Source organism: Mycteria americana, chromosome 1 (genome assembly GCF_035582795.1).
Source record: "Mycteria americana isolate JAX WOST 10 ecotype Jacksonville Zoo and Gardens chromosome 1, USCA_MyAme_1.0, whole genome shotgun sequence".
Lineage (NCBI taxonomy): Eukaryota > Metazoa > Chordata > Aves > Ciconiiformes > Ciconiidae > Mycteria > Mycteria americana.
Genome location: NC_134365.1, coordinates 33,654,072 through 33,676,172, shown reverse-complemented (window position 1 = coordinate 33,676,172; position 22,101 = coordinate 33,654,072).

Genomic DNA, 22,101 nt, shown 5'->3' with positions numbered 1-22,101 from the left:
GTCCCCCAATATTCTATTTTAGACAGAAATTACTCCCAGTATTTTCTAGGATCTAAACTATACCTGCTCCCAGAATTGCAAAACCAAAGCCGTACGTGGTTTGCATTACCAGAACTGACTCCACTAGGATCTCGAATCCTAATACATTTTCTCCCCATGTAGACTGCGCTGTACTTGGGAGCTGCAAGGATTCCTCTTGCATTCCACTTCATATTTTAAAATGTTTTAACTCATGTACGTGCTGCAAAAGGGAAATGCTTTTACCATCAGGATGCCATATGAAAGTGTTTAAATCCCCTGCTCATCCACACAGGGGTTACAGCACAAATAATGGTGGCAGCCACTCCACTGTCACTCCCTCCAGAGTCACTACCATCTTATTGCTATGAGAATTTCATAGTGACGATGCTTTATAAAGTAACACTTCAGGACCAGGCAGGAATGTGGTCCCAAGGTTCATGGCACTGCACAAATACAGAGCAGCTTATAGGATTCCTGCTGCTCTTGACCATGTTACAGTTTCTGGTGTGAATATTCCTCAGTTATTTTACCATTTTTCTTGACAATCACATTTATAGAGGTGGACCTAGTTGTGTAAAAGTCAGTTTTACTAGGAAAACAGAGTTTTTTTCAGTCAAATGAGATATGGCCCAACTCACATGGGGCAGTCATTCAGACTGACTATCAGAAATGAGAAATAAGCATCGGTCTCATGGGATTGCAGAGGATTCCTCAAATCACTTAGACCCACGATTATCAAATGTTGGTTCACTTTTCAAGTGAAAAAACTGGTGGTCCCTAAGGGAAAAGCCGGGTGCAGTTCTGGGGATAGTTTACTCCAGGAACTTCTACTTACTTGCGAGAGGTTTGGTTCCTAGCAAGCCACGTAGTACATGTTCACACGTAGGCATACAACTGATACCCTCAGTATCATCTTATAAAAACACAAATCTGAAACATTGCCATCACATTTCAGGCTTTTTACACTGAAAAATCATAAGTAAAAATATGTATTTATGTGTACACACATGCACACACACATACACATGTCTTAGGGTCACAGATATGCCCCTGGTGCCTATAAGCACTCAGCAGCTCTGCTACAGAGAAACTGCCCCAAAAGAGCGTGAGGGAGATCGCTCTATCTGTCCTGTTTAGGCTCTGTTTGGTACCACCCTGAACTATTCTTACTGTCCTGGAAGAGTGATCTTTCCTTGGAGCACTTCAATTGCTCATTTGGTGATTGCTGCATATCTGCTAAATGAGGTGTGTGATCATGTAAAGAAAAACATATAAAGGGCACAGCAAAGGAAGTGACCTAAGGTTGCACAAGCATCTTAATTTTGCCATTTCCTAGCTTATGAGTGACTTCAATGTCGAATTTGTATTTTATTTTATTGTGAGACTTCCCATCCTTATTGTAAAGGTATTTCTCAGCTACAGCTCACAGAAAGTTTGATTTGAAGTGCTCCAAAATGGGAGCACACCTTCCTTACATCTTTAATTGCTTCTGGATCCAAACCAGAATGACTGGATGGTTTAATGTGTCGCCATAACAACAGCTGAGCACTTTGCTTTAAGTATTTTTTCTCTACTCTTTTGTTCAAAGAACCAGTAGCTGAGTCATAGATTTCGCACTCTTATTCTGAAACAGGCTTAATCAGACCAAGGCAACCATTTCAGTCTGTTTGTTCATGGTACACAATAGACCACGGGCCAAACGTTTCTTTGGTCCCAAGGGGTAAGTCCATTGAAGAAAATACTTTAAATGCATTATTATTATTGTGTGATCAGCAGAAATGCATGCTTCTGACAAAATGCTGGTAGCTTTTGATTTAGTTACCATTTTTTAAAGATTTCATTTCCATTCCTACCAAATCTTGAATCAACATAAATAAATACATCTAAGCAACAGATTTCATATATCCGTACTTTCAGGGGGATTTGTTTTTCTAGTGAGCACACCCACACAGATTTTCAGATGAGCTTTAAAATCTTGGTTCCTTTACAAAAAATTCCTTTACTGGAATAAAATAGTGGAAAATGTTTGATAACAAAACCTTTACCTGAAAAAGCTCATAGTGTTTGTAGTAAGAGTCAGATATGTTTCATCTCTGAAGAATTTAAACCAAGCATAACAACAAATAAAGGTAGGATTCTTAGTTTTAAAAGCATTAAAATTGTGCTTAATCTCTTTGATAACCACGACTTATTCATGTAAAAAATATAAAATTAATCACAAACAAACCTCTGTCACAAATTCCCTATAGAACCCTCTTTGCATAACTCACATTTTGGGGTTGCAGACAGCAGACACCAAGACTCACGTGGAGACCAAGCTTCTACTTGCTTCTACAATTCAGGTACTGAAGTATACAAATAAGGTCGAAACACAGTGAAGAAAAAAATCTCAAAGATACATGACGCAATATAATTTGGAAGAGGTTTTCAGCTTTGTCAGATACAAACATCAGGATTAATTTAATGAAGGAGGTAGTTCTGCCATAGTCTATGAATAGCTGTACGCGTCAGAAGACTGGGATGCAAGACTAAACATTGGCCAATACCAAACAAAAGTGAATGTGTATCACGCCCTTGTTTATCATGCCACTCCTTTTGAGTGGCTGCATAACACGAATAATTTTTAGATTTCATGTTAGTGATGTCCCTGGTGATATAAAAAGCCAGCATAACATCCTGAGCGCTGGAATCTTAAAGCATTGCTTATGCCTTTGAAAGCTCATTTACATTACTCCAAATATTAGGTGTAGATATCAGTCAGTGAACTTCTTAAAGACGTTCTCTAGCATATTGTGAATGGATAAGATGTAGGCCAGCTCAACACAAATCTTCCTTTGGTCTCTCTACAGATGAGACCACAGCTGAACACCTGTAGAAAAGATTATGTACAGATGTCCTCAAAGATTCAAACAAAGGAGAGCATTAAGGAAAACAAGGTGCTGTGAATTCAGGAAACTATATTTGGATCACTACAGTCGCCAGAGCACTGCAAAAGTCAGACTAATTTGTCATCTAGAAAGCCACAAAAGCTAGATCTGTCAAATAAATGTGAACCTCTGCCAGCCCTTATCCTGTTTCATGACTGGAAATAACATTTGATTAAGTAGCTGAGAAGATAAATTAATTAAAAAGTAATAAAATAGCTTGCAAGAATGTAGCAATGGTTATCCCAAAACTGACTGTGTAGATCTAGAAATGATTTACACAAATAAGGAACATTCGTTGCCATCTTTCAGAGGTAAGACACAAACTTTTAAACAGCACATGGCAACATGGGTATCCACAAGCATTTCCTCAGACAGGCCAATTTGCTCAAAATTTTGAGCAAAAATATGAACTCCTGATTTTGAAAGAGTAACTGGATTTCTAGAATACATTATGCCATTTTGGGCCTGCACCTAAACCCACTTTCAATCCCAATGTTAGCTTGTGCCCACACTGCTCAGACATATGTCCCTCATTTGTGCCAGTACCATTCCTTTTATCTCCACACCTTGATACGATTGTCTACTGACTCATTGAGAAGAGTGCTCAAAAGTTATTCTTCTGAAGTATTTATTGATTTAGTGGCAATTTAATTAAAAATATTTCATCTCAAACATTGTTGTCTTGTCAAAGTAGTTGAAAATACAGGACAAGCTTGTATGGCTGAGCCAGAGCTTAAACCACCAGGGACATATTGAATTATGTTCAACAGATCTTTAGAAATGTTGGTGAGATCTCCGTGGAGTTAATAGATTCCTATCTTTTCTAGAACAACTTAAAAAAGATGAACCAATGCAGAGGAAAAGTGATCCAATTTCAAAAAATGATGCTCCAGATATTCTTCTCTGACAATCTAACTACAAATTCCTGCTCTGCATCCGTCTCCTTGTTCATACAACACAGGATATTATGAGGCTGTCCACACTAAACAGTGTGAGTGACTTTGGTCGTAGAATAACAAAGGGATCCAAAATCCTAAAACAAACAAACCAAAAAAGATGGAGTCAGTGAACTCCATTCTTCCTCAGGAAACCCTTTTGAGGATGTCATGCAAAGAGTTTCCATGGGATACACCAGCAAATCTCCCAAAAGTGACTGTAGAAGACCCATCATACGGACTCAGTTTTACTAGTTTATGCTAGTAACTTCAACAGGACCAGACTGAAATGCCCGCACATGGTCATCCATTCCGTTTAGCTGTTAGCAAGCTCCCTGTGATCTCTGCCCATCACAGCTCACACTCTTCTCACATGGGTGGGGTCCTTATGGAGGATTGTTCCTAATTGGCAACATGGGGGGAACCACCCTGTTTTGAGGGGAAAAACACTATGGCTTGAGCTGTGCTGTGTTGTTTGCCCTCAGAGTGCCAAGGGCCACTACTCAATGCCCTCAGAGGCCATGGTCCATTTTATTCACTAGAATAACCATAAGTCACAACCCCAGACCAAATGCCTTCCATAGCTGCTGAAACACAAATTCAGCATCTTGGTTTTTATTGTTGATGGTTTTGGTGGTGTTAGTATGCAGAGAAGCACAAGGCGTAGTAGGGAAGGCTTTCCTACTATGCCCTATTCCCATAACCTTCTTCGCATTTTCTTTAAATCCCAGGCATGCATTTCTCTTCATCATGGAAAATGTATGCTTAATTTAAGGCCCAAAACTGAAATGCTGCTTACAGTAATACTTTCTTGAGTCTTATTAACTTATGAACTTTTGGTGGGTTGCCCAGCACTCAGAGCAGCTTTTCTGTTATGTTCCAAGCTACATCAAAGTGTTTCTCTCAAGGGCCTGACTTTTTTTTGTAATTTGCAGTGAGCGAAAGCCTCAAGAATAATTTTCTAATGTTAGTCATGTGTGCTATAACTGCATTTCTCTCTTTATGCTAAGCTTAGCAGTTCCTCTACACATAACACAGAGGGGAAACAGTACTTCAACGCCAGACGCAAGTGATGTGCAGGTTAGCTGACGTATTATGCCTTCTAGCAACCTTGGGAAGTCAGAAGAGGACCTCAGCCTTGCAGTGCAAATCTATACCCAAATCTGATTCTGTTACAATGACTCAGGGTATTACACAAAGACCATAGCAGACTCCAGGTGAACTTGAAGGCACTTTTTCTTACAAAAGCCGCTATCATTCCCACATACAGTGAACCACATCCATGAAGAGTATGTATTAATCCAAAGTTTGCTCTCTAGCTGGCAGCATTCATACCTGAAGATGAATCATGAACAATATGGATTACTCAGGTGTGCACACTTGGAATAGTGATGAACCTTCCTTAATTTCCTATAAAGCCAGTTTGTACGACAAGCCCTTTTCCCCCAAAATACAAGAAGCCATCGCTGCAGAGTAAACACATTGCTGATGGGATTTGGAAGGCTTAGAGCAGCATATCTTACAGACTCCAACCTCTGCTTCGGCACATATTGGACAATATTTAGGTGATTAGTATCCATACATTTCCTGAGCCACGCAGGGCAAAATTTGCTTCATAATAGTCACTGTCCTGCGGAGACATTCATGAGCTTCCCCTGATGCCTGAAGAAGTGGCTGCTTGAGTCAGGGGTGCATGAGCACCAGAAAGCCCTTCAGCCTAGATGTGGATGAAGCAGGGCCACCACTGCACACCGCAGAGCCACACCGTTGTCTGTGCTCAGATTCACTCCTGCTCACACCCACAGCTACCAGCTCGCATATATTTTGCCACTGTATTTTACCTCACCAGTTTCTGGAAAACTTAAGAGCAGGTTAGCAGATTTTAATTCTTTCTACTATTTAACCTTGTCCTGGCTGGAAGCAAAGCTCTTTTTTGTTAACCTTTTCAGATGCATTGCATGGCTACTGATACAGTGAAGACTTCAAGCAGCAGCACATAATGATGCCAGCAGTTCTGAACATCTATTGCCTCAGCAGGAGACTGCAAATCAAACCCAGAGAACCAGCAGCCCTCCTTTCGGCAAACAAGTGTCCTGCCTTCACTTCCCAAGGGATCAGAGCTTCTCGGCCTCTGGCCTCTGCTTCTTACAGAAGAAAACTACTTACATCTATAAACCCCAGAGATCTGTTTGACTAAAAGTGGTCCTTCAAAGCAACCTGGGGTGGGCCTAAGTCCACAATGTGATTGCTTTATGTTGCTATATGGGATGAAGGAGTCACAGTGACCTTCTGATACAACTTCCAGATTAAGGGCAGATTTGTGCTAGCAATAAGCACTATGGACGTGGATCTGCAAACACCAGCAGGGCTTGCTTCCTAATGCATACCACAGAATAGATACGGACATGAGCTTGAGAGGAGTTCGGAGAGCACAATTTTACCATTTGTTGCTAGGTTTTTTCCTGTGGAGTAAGGGAGCGTGGTGATTAATCAGTATGTGCACGGTGTGGATGACGAGGAGACATCAGCTCCCTCAGGACAGAGAGAGATCCAGCCGAAGCGTGCAGCCCCGTGCCTGGGGCAGCTGCGTGCCGCTGCCCTGTGCCGCCCCGGAGACCTGCACAAGAAACCGCCGAGGTGCCGTCCTGTGGGCCTCCCTCATGTACCAGGGGATGCGCTCATGGCAGGAGGAGATGAGGTTACCTGTTCCTGGTTTTCCCCCAGGCTGAGCATCCTGCACAATGCTCTGTAGGCAACACAACACAGAATCAGACCTCTCAGCACTGACAATACCCGGATTGGGTGAACTTTGAGTCTCAGGCTGAGCTTTGCAGCTTACAGTCAGCTCTTTTAGTATGTGCTGGGTAATTTTATGCAATGTGTAGTGTATTGTAATCCACTATATATCCCCTTTCGCATGGCAGCTTCAAAGAAACACACTTCTTATTTAAATGTAATTCGTTCACTTGGGGCTACAGGCAACCTTAAGTGACCCCAAAGGCAGAGGCAGGTAACAAAGACAAGACCTAATCCTGAAGCACGTTAATGCTGAGTTTTGTTGGGAATTTTTTTCTGAGCTGGGATGAGAGGATCTGGCCACAAAGTGATTGTGGAAGCGCAACTCTCTCAGAAAATGTAACCTATTGAACTCTTCCCAATTAGTAATCAGGCTCCTTTCATTCTTCTGAATTACAAATACCAGCAAGAGAGGGAGGGAGAAATCCACACCGATGCTTTACATCAATTAATTCCAACAGAACCTCAGAGTTTATGTATTATTAAACCTGCTGTATAATTATAGCAAAAACGTCTTGCAGTGGTTTGTTAGATATCTTAAGTAATCACTTTTTTCCTACATCACTCCTTTGTTTCTTTCACAATTTTATCTGTCATTAAATAGTTCTTTTGTTTTTTTTAAAATCTCACAGTTCTTTGGTACTGATTATACATCTTTTGTCACTAATGTTGCTCCAACACCAGTAGTAATGCAGGACCAGACTGTGACCCCCTTACTCACAACAGCAAAAAGTTGCGCGTACCTCTGCTGACTTCAGCATAACCCCTTGTGTGAGCATCTGTTCACCAATGGAAGGTGTTCACAACCTGGCATGGGATGTTTTCTTGGTCATTGGCACACTGGCATTTCTGATTTCAGAGAACTTTTGAAAAGATAGTGGCTTATTGCTTATTCTGTCCTTGATTTAAATCTTGACAGTCTTGTAAATAAGCACAGGTAAAAGAAAAAAATTTCTATTAGCCCCATTTTATTGATGAGGAAAGGTGGGCAGAGGGATGCTGTACCACTTCTAAGCTTTGCTTCATAGGGATTTTAGGCATAAGATGGAAAGGGACTGCAACACCCAGTACTGTGGCTCACAGGCCATAAAGCTGATTGTCCGGAGACTACTGTCTGCAGCTCCTGGGCTCATGTCTTCTGAGGCCAGGATGAAATCCAGACCTAAGTTGTTCCTATCTATTATTTGTGTATTTATAGGGTGTCAGTCGCTGAAGCACTGAAAGGCCAGACTAGCCCGAGGACACAGACTCAGCATCCAAACGGAGTTCAGGGCTCAGGAATTCCTCCGTCCCATTCCCATGCTCCGTCCCCTCCTCTGTGCAACATGAAAATAAAAATAAAGCTCAGGCCACCATTATCTCCACGATTTTTTTATTTTATACAATACATACAAGTACACTGTCACTACTGCCAGTAAGTATTGACCCGTTTTGTCCACATTTCTACAGGAATTTTATGATGCAAAAGAGCAGTGCTGAAATCATAGAAATCAGGAGACTTGTTTCAGAATTGCCATGATAAGCCAACTGCATTCCCCTTGTTTGGAGTGGACAAGAAGGCGTAAGAGAAACAGTGGTGACAGAAAGTATATGTTAACATTCAGCACATCTCTGATATGCTCAGCGAAGCGCTTGTTCATTGACTTAATTCGTTCTCATGCTCTTTTTTGTCCTGTTCAAGACAATAAAAAATGCAGCTTGGGAAAAGAGTGAGGTAGTGGAAGAAGGGAATGGTTGGATTTTTTTCTGGTACTCTTTTGTTGCCCTAAGTGATTACCATTTTCTAGTAATAAAAATCATGTTGTGAGCAGTGAAGGTGACCTTTTATACAAGTCTTGCAAACTACAGGGACTTGGGAACCTCAAATCAAAATCTGCTGGGGAATCTAGACAAGTTAAGTCCTTTATTCTCCTCTTGCCTAATCCACAGTTAGAAACAAAGAGAACAGGGTTCACCTAATCAAGCGTACCTGACTGTATCTGAGTTAGTTATCAGTGGTCCCTTTACAGTTAACAGAAATAAATAGGCATCACAGCTAATGAAGGCCAGGTAAATCTTACTCTAATGTTTCTTTCTCTCCACTAGTTATGTAGGGGGTTTGTTGGCTACCTTAAACATGGTTATCTCTACTAAAGTCCTATGAGACAAACCCCAGTCTGAGTCACCACAGCCTGATCATCTTTATCCTTATCGTTTCTGGATTATGAACCATTTAACACAAGGCATGAAGTGTACGACTCTTTGTTTTATTTGCTTGCAATAAATATTGTAGCTTATAATTTCCCTGCCCTCTCTGAAGAGTTCCACCCTAAGGGCCCAACTCAGTAGGTATTGCTCAGCCACAATTTCTCTTTAATGAGTAAGAAACGAGGGCCAAAGACCTGCAGAGCTCACAGAGCTCCTCTGCCCTCCTGTCTTTTAACTTCTCTCCATATTCTCCTCTCTCACCTAAGCTCTCATCACCATCTACAGCTTTTACCAGCTGGTGGCCATGATAAAACAGGTCAGCTGCTGAAATTCTTCAGATAACTTTTGACAGTCAATTTGGATCAACAGTCTACAGGAATAGTGCATTTCTGAAAGCCACACTCAGTTTATACCCCAGTGCAAATGGCTAATGTTCAAATATGTCAAACAGCTCAGGATTAACTGTACTGGAAAGTATGAAATTAATTTCCTCTCTTTAAGAATTAGAAGACAAGCTTGTTTTTAAACCTCACCATTGCAGAATAGTAATTTCATTTTACTTCAGGGTTGTTTTCTGCAGGGTGGGGGGGTTGGTACCACCTACGGCATTAATTCAACAACATGCTTAAGCACACACATAGTTTTAAGCAAGTAAGTACCCTTAATGATGTAAAGAAATAAATATTGCACTATACTTCAGTAGGCAAGACATGAAAGTCTGAAAAATCATTTGTATTTTTTTCCCCACAGAAAAAGCAATAGAAAAGCACTTATTTCTTTAAAACCTATTCATGCAGTAACTAATGGCTTGACTTTGGACTGTGGCATTGTCTTGATAAACTTATTTCTTTCCAAGGTACTGCTTAGTTTACTCCAGAACAGGAAGAAAGCAAGCAAGCGAGAAAGATTGACACAGGGTTGTGTTGGAGGCCAGATTACCCAGAGGCAGAAAGTGGTGGGCAGCCTTCCTTGGGACCCTGTTCCAGTGACATAGTATGTCTTTTCATTAGAGAAAAACTGCTTTCACAGGCATCACAGCAGCTCCTGAAGGACACTCTGACTTTCAAAATGGGACAGAGAGTTACTGTTTAACACTGAAATACTATTTATTAGATAAACATTAAATTTAAATAGCAAGAAAACACATGAAACCATTGCAAAAGTTAATGTATTTTCTTTGCTGCAGCTTTGTCTTTCATGTTACTTTTCTTGAAGAAAGAGTTTCATATCAGAGCAAAGGTTCAAAAAGCGCCAGTAACATAAACTGCGATTTACTTGCTCAGTTATGTTGTGTATTCTCCACACTGCTCCGCCACTGATTTCAGTGTTTACTCCTGAATAATTGCTTTCTTTTTCACAACTCAAGGATCTTCTCATTGGTGCAGGAAGAAAGTAAAAACTTCTCTGTGTGTGACATCAGTCTGCTGCCACAGCAATGCGTGTCATCTTACATGCAACCTTTCGGGCTAATTTCTGCTCTTAATTACACTTGATTCATGCTGTTGGCTTGCATACTTTGGCAGAAATTTAAGAGAGGAGAGAGATCTATTGCAAGACTATTACGGGTACAGGTCTGCTCCCATGCTAATCTTACTTCACTGGTTTCAACCAAGTTGCTCCTGATTTATATTAGTTTACCAGAGATCAGGTTCAAGCATGAAAATTATCAGGAAGTAATAGACCTTTATTCAAAACAAAAATATTTTTCCTCATTAACCAGGAAAGGCTATGGAAGTGACTTTACATTTGCTGATATGTGGGAACATTTGCCCAAGTACTAAATCCCCCTTTAAAGAAAAATAACATGTGCTAAAGCTTTAAAAGGCGTCCAAACAGAGGATTAATTGAGGAGATTGATTTCAGTTCTCCCCACCCTTGTTTAATAGGCTTTTTCCCAACTGGGTTTGGGGGAGTTTGGTCTTTTAAACCACTTGTTCTTAACAGCAGTAAGGAAGAAATCTGGGAATTGATTTATCGGGAGGATTTTCCATTGTACTCAATGGACATTCTGTACTGCCTTTTTTTGCATACTTTCTAGCTAATATGAATCTGTTAGATTTTATACTTTGCATCTACTGGTATCATATATCTTACTTAAACACAAAAGACCTGGTGCCTGTATTAAAAAAAGAGAACATTTCATGCCGACATTTTACTGCAACACATAGCTCTTATTTTCAAGTTGCTCGGGACCGTAAACTTGCTCATACACTACTATGCTTTAGAACTGCCGTGTATTAGCTGAGGAGCATAGAGTTAGAGCGAATCCGAGAACTAAAAGTCTTCCATAAGCAATGTAGCATTTGACCACAGACCAAATTCTGGCTTGGTTTTGGGTCATAAAGGTGCAAGGCCCTCATCAATCAAGTTCTTTTTGAACTGATCTGATTCCAGGACATTAACTCTTAAGAGCCCCAGGAGCCAAAACAGAGAGGAAATTACTCCTTTTAACAGAGGATGCTCTTGTAACGGCAGCACCGTGACCCGCCGACAAAGACAGCTGTGTCCCACGCTGCAGGAGCGGGAGCTCAGGGCAACTCTGCCCAGGCAGCGACGTCTACTCTTGGTCATATCACAGGTGGGGACAAGCAGTCGGAGGCAGCTATTTCTCCACATTGCTCTAACCTCCCGCTATTTAGAGCTCTGGCACAGGGCAGTCTGATCCGGCTTTACTGCAGCTCTGCTAGCGGATTTGGTCCTGGGCTGCAGGCACCGGTGTGACTCGGAGCAGAGACATGCCAGGCCAGAGCCTTGGCTGCGTTCGCAGACCACACACCCAGCAGGCTTAGCCTTAAATCAGCTAGTAACAGCTAGAGCTGGTCAGAAACCAGAAGGGGAATACTCCTTTTTTTTAAACAGCATAATTTTTAATTGTGAAAATGTTCTTCCAGGTTTATTTAAGCCACAAGAGATCAGAACAGCAGGCAGGGGATCAGCTCCCCAGAAGAGTATCCCAGGCACACCCCTGTCTCTCTAGGAACAGATATGCCCATACTATGGCCAGAAACTGCTGACTCCGTGATGTAAAGCACATGATCTGGCCCCTATACTACATTTTCTGTCAAAGCTGTACCTAGAATTTATGAAACTCTGGTGATTTTTTTTCCCTCTGTTCTGTTTTAGATCAGGCTGAGAATTCATCTGAGCATTCAGAGATTTTTAATATCGTCTTTTTCTGGCTAAACAGACATAATGTTTTATTATTTTCCCACATTGCAGGCTTTCCAAAACGTACTGCTTTTATAAGTATAAATGTAAGAAGAGGGAGAGAAAATGGGTAATTATATGTCCTATCCTTTCTTATCAAAGCTGTGTGTTGGAAAAGAGGGAGAAATTGAGAAAAATTGAGAATAAAATTTATTGTAGACATTATTTCTCATCGCAGCTGAATGTCTTCCAACTAAGCTTCCTCTCCCAAACCTTGTGATTTCAAAGACGGCGTATGATACATCTTACATGCAAGGATTTTAATTTTTTTTTGCGATGCAAGAAAATAATGTTTCTAGTCTAACTCAAATACCAGGGGAAAAAAGTGTGTTCAGTGATATCTCCCAGAACTACTGCTGCATTATGATTGTACAGAGATCTTAAAATGCCTGGCCTGCCTATAGAAACCAGCTGGGGGAAAGAAAAAAGAAAAACCCCTATTCCTACAGGAACCTGAAGGAAAGCACAATTAGTGGATGTTCTCACTATAGAACTCCAAAAGCTATAGCATGTGCTCCTTTCCCCAGGACATATATTAGTGATCTCAAAGGAGCATTTGCCTGTCATATTACACCCTGGAGCTTTGAATCAATATTTGCCTACTCCTGTCAACCTCAAGCACTTAAAAGTCATGACTCCTACCCCAGGCCAGTATGCGATGAGGTCCCAAATCCTTAGATGCTTTTTTCTGGCCCTTTCATTTTTCATTAGAAAGTTTAGAACATATTTTTAGATCATATCTTCCCTTGCCAGATATCCATACAGTATTTACAGTGCTGCCAGATCCAAAATATTGAGAATATTGAGAAATACTTTTGGAAGTTCTTTACAAGACCTCCACCTGGGAGCCCCACCTGTGGTCAGCTTACAGTGGCTTTGTTTGGGTGTTATGTCTCCCTTAGTTTCACATCAATTCAGCGACCTTCATCCCCACATCTACAAGTTAACTTTGCAAGCAGCTCAGCCCAGAGACCAAAAGCAAGCACACGCTCTCCAGCTATACACGACCAGTCCAGCCCCCAGCCTCACATCTGTTTCTTGACCTAGCATCATCTCTGCTCCTTCTGCAGCGTTGGAGGCTCCATGTCTGATGGGGATCAGCCCAGGGAGGGTTCAGCCCCCTCCCCTCCTCATTGTCCTGAAGAGGGATGGAGGCTCCGGCAGATGCCTTCTTCTGAGAGGGCAAAATGAGAAGAGCAGGGATGGGTCGGCAAGGCCCACAGTCTTTCCGAACTGCTGGGTCTTTTCCTGATCCCCTCTTCTTCTTCCCTCCTGTGGGGTTAATACGGGGTTCTCCCTCTTCCACATTCCGAAAGAAAATGTCACCAGCTCATGCACGAGAGGGAAGGAGTCCTGTGGGCTGCCCCCAGCAGCTGGAACCCGCTGGATTCCCTGTGGCTGCTGGGGACGTGGCAGAGGCAGCTAGCCAGGACTGCGAAGCAGGCAAGGGCTGCGACCTCTTACTCCACTGGGACCTCACTGTCTGTTGGACATGTTCTTACTACCAAAAAGTCTTAAAACGGGGCGACACTATTTCTTCCCACCTGTCCTGGGCAGCTCCAGTCAGGCTGCTCACATTCAATCGCCCTAGCAGGAGATATGTTGTCTCTAGAGCTGCTTTCCAGCTACTTCTTTTATCTCTTCCACTAGAAATTCCCTGGCACTCCCTTTCATAAAATACCCAGTTTATCACTGTTTCTCATTACTTTTAGTGACCAAGCTGTACTTAAACATGCAGCTATCAGTTACACTCACTGTTCAATACTCAAGTGGTAAAATCAGCTAATCAGTCATTCACACGAGAGGCAAGCTTGAAGTTTGGCCTCGGTTTCTGAGACAGATTATTGAAGTTCTTAGTATAAATTGCAGTTATACTGTTCAGTTACAACCAGCTACTGGTTATACCAGCACCAGTGAGAAAGTGAGGAAATCTAAACGAAAACAATGCGTTTTTCACCCCTGCATTTAGGCACAGACTGTGGATCAAATTCCTTGAATGAAAAGTCTGCAAGATGACATGGGCGTTATGAGTTAAGACAAACCCAGAGATTCATATGAAAGATCATGTACTTCATTGAAATTCAGTTTTGAGGTGAACATCTGCTTTGGGCTTGAGCTTAAGATGGGACAAAGACTTTTCAATTTTCCAATGCACCCAGCTCCTCTACATCTACTTTGAGCTAACCTACTGGCTTTGTGATATTACAGCATTACATAGGTAAGAAAGAGGAATAATGGTTACCTGTTTATAAGCATAACTTCTACCTAGTCAGTGTTATGAAGCACAATGAATACTTCCATACAACACTAGTTCCAGCCTATTGAGTAAGGCTGAAGAGGGAATAACTGGGAAAGAGTGTTGCTGTATTCCAAATCACAATGGTCTGTCCTATACTTGTATACTGTCTATACTTCAGTATCTGGCAAATTATGAAAAACATGCAGGCAGTGGAGGTCCCCATAAGATTCAGAGCAAAGAATAGGGAAGTCCTACTTGAAATCAGGATGAAACACTCAGAAGAGTTAGCAAACCTAGCAATCTAGAGACAGCTGCCTGAAAAATGGCAGGGAGAGAAAATGGAGAAATGGGTTGTCTGTGAAATAGGAGTAACAGTTAAGAAGTTTGCTACTGTTGAGTGGAGCAGCAATAGGACAAGACGGGATGATGGTGAGGAACTCAGTAGGCTCTGGTTACCCTTTTTATCTCGGAGGTTATTCTTTATATATTTCCTTCAATCGCTTGGTCCTAGGGACTGGATTAGCAGCCTCACATCCTTCATTATTACTGTATTTGTCAAATAAATTGTAATTAAGCTATTTACATCTTTTCATCTCTGGAAGTCCTATTAAAGGACTTCTCTGTAACCAGGATCTTGTATGCGGGGCATGAAGACTCACATGCATCACATTCAGGGGCAGAGTCATGGAGACCAGAGCTCTCCACCATGGTGGTGTATAACTGGGAATCAGTCAAAGGAGTTGAGTGAAGTGCAACACCTCCAACAATATCCCACAATGGGATTTTGATGACTGTTTCAAGATGTATCTCAACTGTTTGATCTCCTGCTCCTTGAACGTATTTACCAGCACACTGCCGCCTTCTCACCCTCCACCACACCTTCTGCAAACCTATTGCATCGAAGAAGGATCACTTTGCACACTGGCAGTAACTTAGCATCTCAAAAGTACCTGTGCACAAGGTCACACAAGGTCAAATTTTTTCATTTGAATTGGGGAGGGCTGGGTGTTAAAGAAAGCAAGGCCAACAGATCTCTAATAGTGAACAGAGTACCGTAGTTTCTACTAGATTCTGCTTTCCAGGCAAAATTCTGCTTCCAGAGTAAGACAGTCAATTCTCACTGACCTCAGCAGGAGTCATGGGACAAACTCTGCCCTCAGAGTTTGTCCCTTTGATTTTTTTGTGGATCAAGGAGAGAGAAACTGGTGTTCCAGGATTACCAGGTCCAAACTAATGCACCAAACATACCCACTACTTCATATACATTTTATACATATTCAATCACATATCACCTTGCACATTGTATTTCACTTTGGTTTGTGAAACAAAAAAAAGGAGCATGTTTCTCTTCCATTCCATTTCTGTGAACACTAAATCAGACTTCAGAGAGCTCATAATTTTTGCTCATGAGGGTCAGATTGATAAAACCAGTTCTGGACATGTCACTGGTGCCCTCATTTTTGGATGCTTTCTTCCTGGAATGGAATCTGTTAAACAAGCCCCCTGGTCCCGGCGGGCACCTCCTGACAGCGACACACGCAGCAGCAGAGGTGGTGACCGCGCAGGTGGTACGGGGACGGTATGTCAGGGGAGGGAACCCAATAGCAAATGCCATAGAACGAGGTAAAAATGAGATCCCACCGCTCTTCTAATCAGCTCCCAGATACATGCCTAAGTGATTTAATGAATGACAACCTGAAACCTCATCTGGGTTTAGACACTTAGGTTATCCCTTTGGCTCTCAGCAGCTCACTCTTCATTATTTTAAAGATGTCCTGCAGTGATTATCCATTATTTACTTAATAGCTTCTTGTTTAAAGCACTTGGCTAAGTGACAGGCCTAGGATGAAGTAATTTCCCCGAGTAGAGTAACAACAAGGGAATAAGGGAGAGCAAAACTCTTCACCGCTGCTGTCAAAGCTGCATCACCACCCAGGAAGGAGCCAGCCTCGTGATGCCAGGGCGAGCAAACACACGCTGCCGCGCGGCTGTGCTGCCCAGGGGCACGGGCAGCTCCCGGCCCAGGGTAAGGCTTTGATCCGCATCTCAAAATTCAGCATGCTTATACAGCAGGAATTCAACAGTCACTAGTGAAATAAGAAACAGTGCTGGGAAGGCGGATGATCCCAGGCCTCCAGTTGTGTTTTCTTCTACCTGTATTTCCTCACTCCTCCTCGATCCCGCTCCCTCTTACACCCTCCCCGGTCAGATGAACGGTTACTTTCCTGCCCAGCATGCTGTGCCCTGTTTCTCCAGCAGTTTTCAGGTCATTCCTCTGCAAGGTAGGAGATATGCATTTTAGCCCTTAAGCTGTGGATGGAAGAGAAAAAAGGTAGCCAAGCCTCAGGTTAGAGTTCTGGTGACCAGGCTGACGTACAAAAGATGGGAATCACACTCTCCACCATCAGCTATATGGATCTGGGCCTGAACTTCTTCCAATTGGCACGCACCCCCTTGATTCTCTAAGCCCAAACTGCCTTTTAGGAAGTACCAGTGCAGACACAAATTTTCTAAAGAGAGTGCTCTCCTCACTGTCTTGGTAATGTCTGCAAGGTCTTTGATCAAGTCTTAACTTCAGAACTTCATAGATAGAAAAGAAAATGCTTTCACTTAATGAATGCCATTCTTCCCTCTTTTCCCCTTTTAAAATCTGTTTTCATTTTGTGTGTGTGTGTGTGTGTTAGCTACATTTGATAAATCATGAGCTAGGGGTCAGTGAGATATTGCAGTAGTTTGACGTAGATTTGACAAGTACTGACTAATCCTGACAAATTTCCCACTGATTACATTTCAAGATACAGTTTTGCCACTGGATGAAGAATAGGGACTTTGTAAGATATCTTTGTGGGTGAGCAAATTTCTCAGATTAGTACAATGAGAAGAATGAAAAGGATCCCAACTAACACATGCACAAGAAAATACTGTTTTCTAAGTATGAAGGAAACATGCTGAAAGATTTTACAAAAGGTTGTGATTCTGTAATTTTTGTACCCAATTTTAAGTGCATTGGCTCGGGTGCTTTCCTTTGTTGCACTTAAACAGTGTACAGAATAAAATCATATTGTATTATAGAGAATCTCAAAACGATCTGAAGAGTACAGTCAGTCCTGAGAAATTTTCTTCCCAATTAGCTTAAAATGGCCAAATAATTCAGTGTGAGTTTGCCAAATCCTGCTTCTCTGACCCCAGTGTTTTGACTTTCTGGAGTTTCCATTATATCAGGTTTAACTACATAAAATGCAAGCGAAGAAATACAAGGCATATTTAGCTGACAAATCAGGCGACTTGACATATTTTCACATGTCAACCTTGACAGATAGATAGGCAGTGCCTGAGAAAATGACACCTCCAAAGGAACAAGGATGCCTTTTTACATCCAGTACCTCAGCTTACTTAATTGTTGACACTTCACAGAGGCAATTAATATACAATGAACCTTACAGGATGGAGAATGAAAAAGTGCAAAAATTTGGCAACGCTCCCCTCTAACTAGACCTAGAGAGAGACTTAGTGCTAAAGGGAGCTGTCATGGCTATAGCAAATTGTGTTGTGACACTCCATGGAAGAGAAGAAACCTGAAAAATAGATCAGTGCTTAATTATCAACTGTTTGGGTTGCCTCTTCAGTGAAGATACTTGATATCTGAATCTGGCAAATACTGGGGGGAAAAAAGAACAAGCATTCAAATTCTGTAAACATTTCTGATTTTCAGAAATATTGCCCGCTCATTATCCCCTTTTCCTTCTGTTGGATTTCTGGCTCTTTACCATCACCCAAAAACATCCTTTGATTTATTTACTCACGGCTTTTATGTTTCTGTGAACTCCCATGTTACCAAGTTTTACAACTCAAATGTTTTCTGAAAATGCATTTCAAAGTCATTTCAAACTGCTAAAAGAAGCAGAATCTTAAATTTGTCTATACACACACTAGCAGCATAGCTAATAATAGCAGCACATTTCTTTACCTAATGAGAAAATAGAAACAATGTCATGCAGCCTAATACATGGGAACACAAATAATTGGAATAATGAACATCAGATACTAAAAACATGATATGCATTTGAAACACAGAAAGCAAATTTATTGCATGCTTTCAATAATACAAATCTGAGTATTATTTACTTTGTTTGGGGTCTGTTTTTTTCATACATATTTTCCAAAATTACTTTCAACAAATGTTGAAAATCATTCATTTGTTGATACTTAATATAAAGACCCAATAAACTGTATTTTGTCTAGCAGAGAGGAGAGAGAAAGGAAATACTTCTGACGACATTACCATTTATGCCTCTAGGTCTAGCTAAAATGCTATTCAAATCTGATTGAATTCTGTTCCCCCTTTTCATTTTTCAAAACAAGGGCTATTTAGGCAATGGAATACATTTTTCCATGTGCGCGTATGTTACCTGCAAACTTTGCCTTTATGGCTTCTGAACTGATTGTTACAATGCATGTCATTGAGGCAAAAAGACCTAAAAAACTGTGAGACAACTCATGTCTAAATCATAGTCCTAATCATAACTGAAAGCGTATTCCCAGTACATGAATTTCAAATCTACCTAAATATTTGTACTCTGTGTATTACCGCACTCATCCTATCAACATCAAAACAATGTCATGTGAGGTTATTATTTGCAACTAATAGCTGCATTCAGTTATATAGCTTGAATAGTGATTACTTCCAGAGAACAGAGAACATCCCTGGTGTTAAAAAATCCCATAACTTTATCAATCCTTCTGAAATATTTTTTTGAATTTGAAAAAGAAACACAATTTGCTACGTTAGTGACCTTCCAGTTTACTTCTTCAGGTGGAAGGCCATTTCATTCTTTTCATTTTTAGCGTGACAGTCAAAAAATGCTGAATATTTCAAGGCAGCATTCACACATGATGGGGACTGCTGTCGAGATCAGACTTCACTTTTACCGGAGTCCAATTGACTGAGAAATTATTTCATTAACAGTGGTTTTGATGAAGACTAATGCTGATGTCTTTATTGTTTCCAAGAGGTACTTTTTCTAGGTCTGTTACATGACTGAAGACAAAAGGAGATTTTTCCATCGATTTAAACGTCCAGCAAGTCAGGTCCTGTATTCATGGAAATAATAAATCAATTAATAAAGTCAAAACTCTATAACATTTGCAAAACCAAATTCTTACAGCGATGTAAATTTATCCATGTTCATTTTGAATCTAGATTCTGGGTGGCACTTAGTATGAAAAAACACAAATTAGGCTAAAGATAAATCTAGCATGGGAATTAAATGTTTGATTTGTTTTTAAGAATGGGTTTTACTTTTTGCAACACTGGTGCATCGGTCACATAATAATGGAGGACACTAAAATCTATAATTGTAACAGCATCCCTGCATTAGACAGAAGTAATGCATGGGGAAACATAGAAAATATTTCAGGCAGCAAATGTCATCTGTGTCCCCATACGTGAATAGTCTCCGGCAGATTACACTTTTGTACAATCATTACTCAGTGTCTCAATCAGGCTACTCACATTTTAATTTCAATTTGATTTAATTGCAAGAATTGTAATTTCAAAAGGAATTATCAGTACAGAATCCAATAGTGTTTTATCTTAATTACAGCTTATTCTTCATGTCATCTATTCTTCTCTGAGGATGATGAATAATTGATTACATGATTTGCCACAATTATTTGATGAATAATCAATGGTATTCAATCAATTTGTTTAGCGATTGTACTTTGCAATTTACATTTAAGTAAAAGATTAAGATCTCCTGCATAGTGAAATAACGAACTGTGTTTAAATAATGTTAAAACCGTAACACAGGGAAACAAAAGCTAATCAAGTTAGGCTTGTGATTTACACTTGTGCCGTTATAGAGAAGGAAGAGGACAAATGGTATGGACCATTATCCTTAACTTCTAACACCCTGGCTTCTCAAAGTGTAATTTTTCAGTAAATCAAATTTAATAAGAACAAAAGATTCTTAAAATCATCACAGTTGTTTATCCAAAATAATATTTATTGCCTTCTATCAAGTTCTTTCTATGTGGTACTTATAAATCTGGGTTGATCTTATGAAACGGCTAATCATCAAGTGTCTCAGTGGATGTGGGATCAGACATATGCTCTCAAAGCTGTTTCAGCTCTCAAAGCAGGGACAACAGACGGTTGTTCAATCTCGGCGTCTCCTGTTCAAACAGAAACACCTCCGGGCATTGAAATGGCCACTCTTGGCAAAAACGCTGTGAAAAATCCACGGTAGCCTCATAGGCATACAGGTAGGAGTCTAATGCCTGGTAGGAGTGGGAAATAGATATGCAAAGGACCGCTGGGTTTCTGAGTATTCATCTGCAACTAGAGAAATGCAGGGAGTTTTGCCATTATTTCTTGAATTCAGCTGGATTCATCTGAGACCACCACAATCATCCATGGCTGGAATAGCTACAGAAACATTGGGATGTTTTCCAAGAGCTGCTCCAAACGTCACTGCAGCTAGCAGCACTGGCTCCAGCTCCGGTGGGAAAGGGCACAAGGCACGGCAGAGGATCTCAGAAACAGGACTGGGATTATTTACATGCATTATAAACTAAATGTTGTTCTTTTCATCTCGTGAAGCTGCCTATTTTATCCTAGTCCATAGGACATAACTAGGCTAGAAGAACCAGTGGAGAAGTCTGTGATCAAAGGCAGGGCGTGAAGCCTTCGTATAAGGATAACATTTTAGCCCAGGTAGAGAGGACATAGAGAGTTAAACAGTTTTGGAAGATGCCTGGGAATGAAATCCGTAAGAACTTTTTTTAGCTGGCCATGCAAGGATTCAGCTGACTTTTAAGCAGAGATTAGGAAGGACCATATAGCTGAAAAAGTTATGGAGCCATAGGATAAGGCCAAAAAAAACCAAAACAGGCAAAAACCAGCAGGACAGCTCTTATACAAAAATGAAGGACTATTGCAAAAATAAACCAGAAAAGGAGGCCCTGTAGCCTGGAACAACACTTGAACTGGAAAGCCTGAGAAGCCATCCTCTCTTCCAAATGGAAGTATGCATTCCAGCTTTGTTCTCACTGTATCAGGATGCAATTCCCTCCCTCCACGCATGCGTGCTACACCCAGGTTTACATGGGAAAAGAAATAAAACCTGGATGCTGAGACAGGGTCATAGTACTCCTCAGTCTATCCCTGATTTGAATGACTGGTAACCAGGTTTCCAACTACCCTGCAAAGACAACCCAGCACTCGGAGCACGTTTGGTGTAGATTGTTGAGACTCCTGAGGATACAGAGGAGGAAAGCGGTACACCTGCCAGGGTAGTGGGGAAAGCAACCCTCTTCACCAATGGCATTTTGAAAACTCACTCTTAAGACTGTTTTTTTTAAGCCAAAAGAAAAGAGTTGGGTTTATAAGAATGAGCATTTGGAAATGTATGCCTAATTGCTTCTGGCACTCCACATGACTTGATTCCACTTGAAGTGGCCCAGAAACACCCAATGCAGAACTAGAACAAGGTGTTCTTTTTGGTATTAATAATTGATGTGCTTCTATACATCTTTTTGTCTGAAAAGCTCAAGTGCCACACAAACATTAACTAAGCCTTACAAGACCCATGTGGTGTATGACAGTTTTATTTTCTGCATGCAAAGAGGGAAACGGAGGCATTCCCTGAGCGGTTCCGCAACTGCTACTTAGAAGTACAAATGGGAAAAGAATGGCCATTGTACCCATCGTGGGCTCCCTTCCTGAAGAAAGACTAAGATATAAAAAGAGAAAGTATAAACCCATTGTACAGTGTTGTAGAAAGTGAGC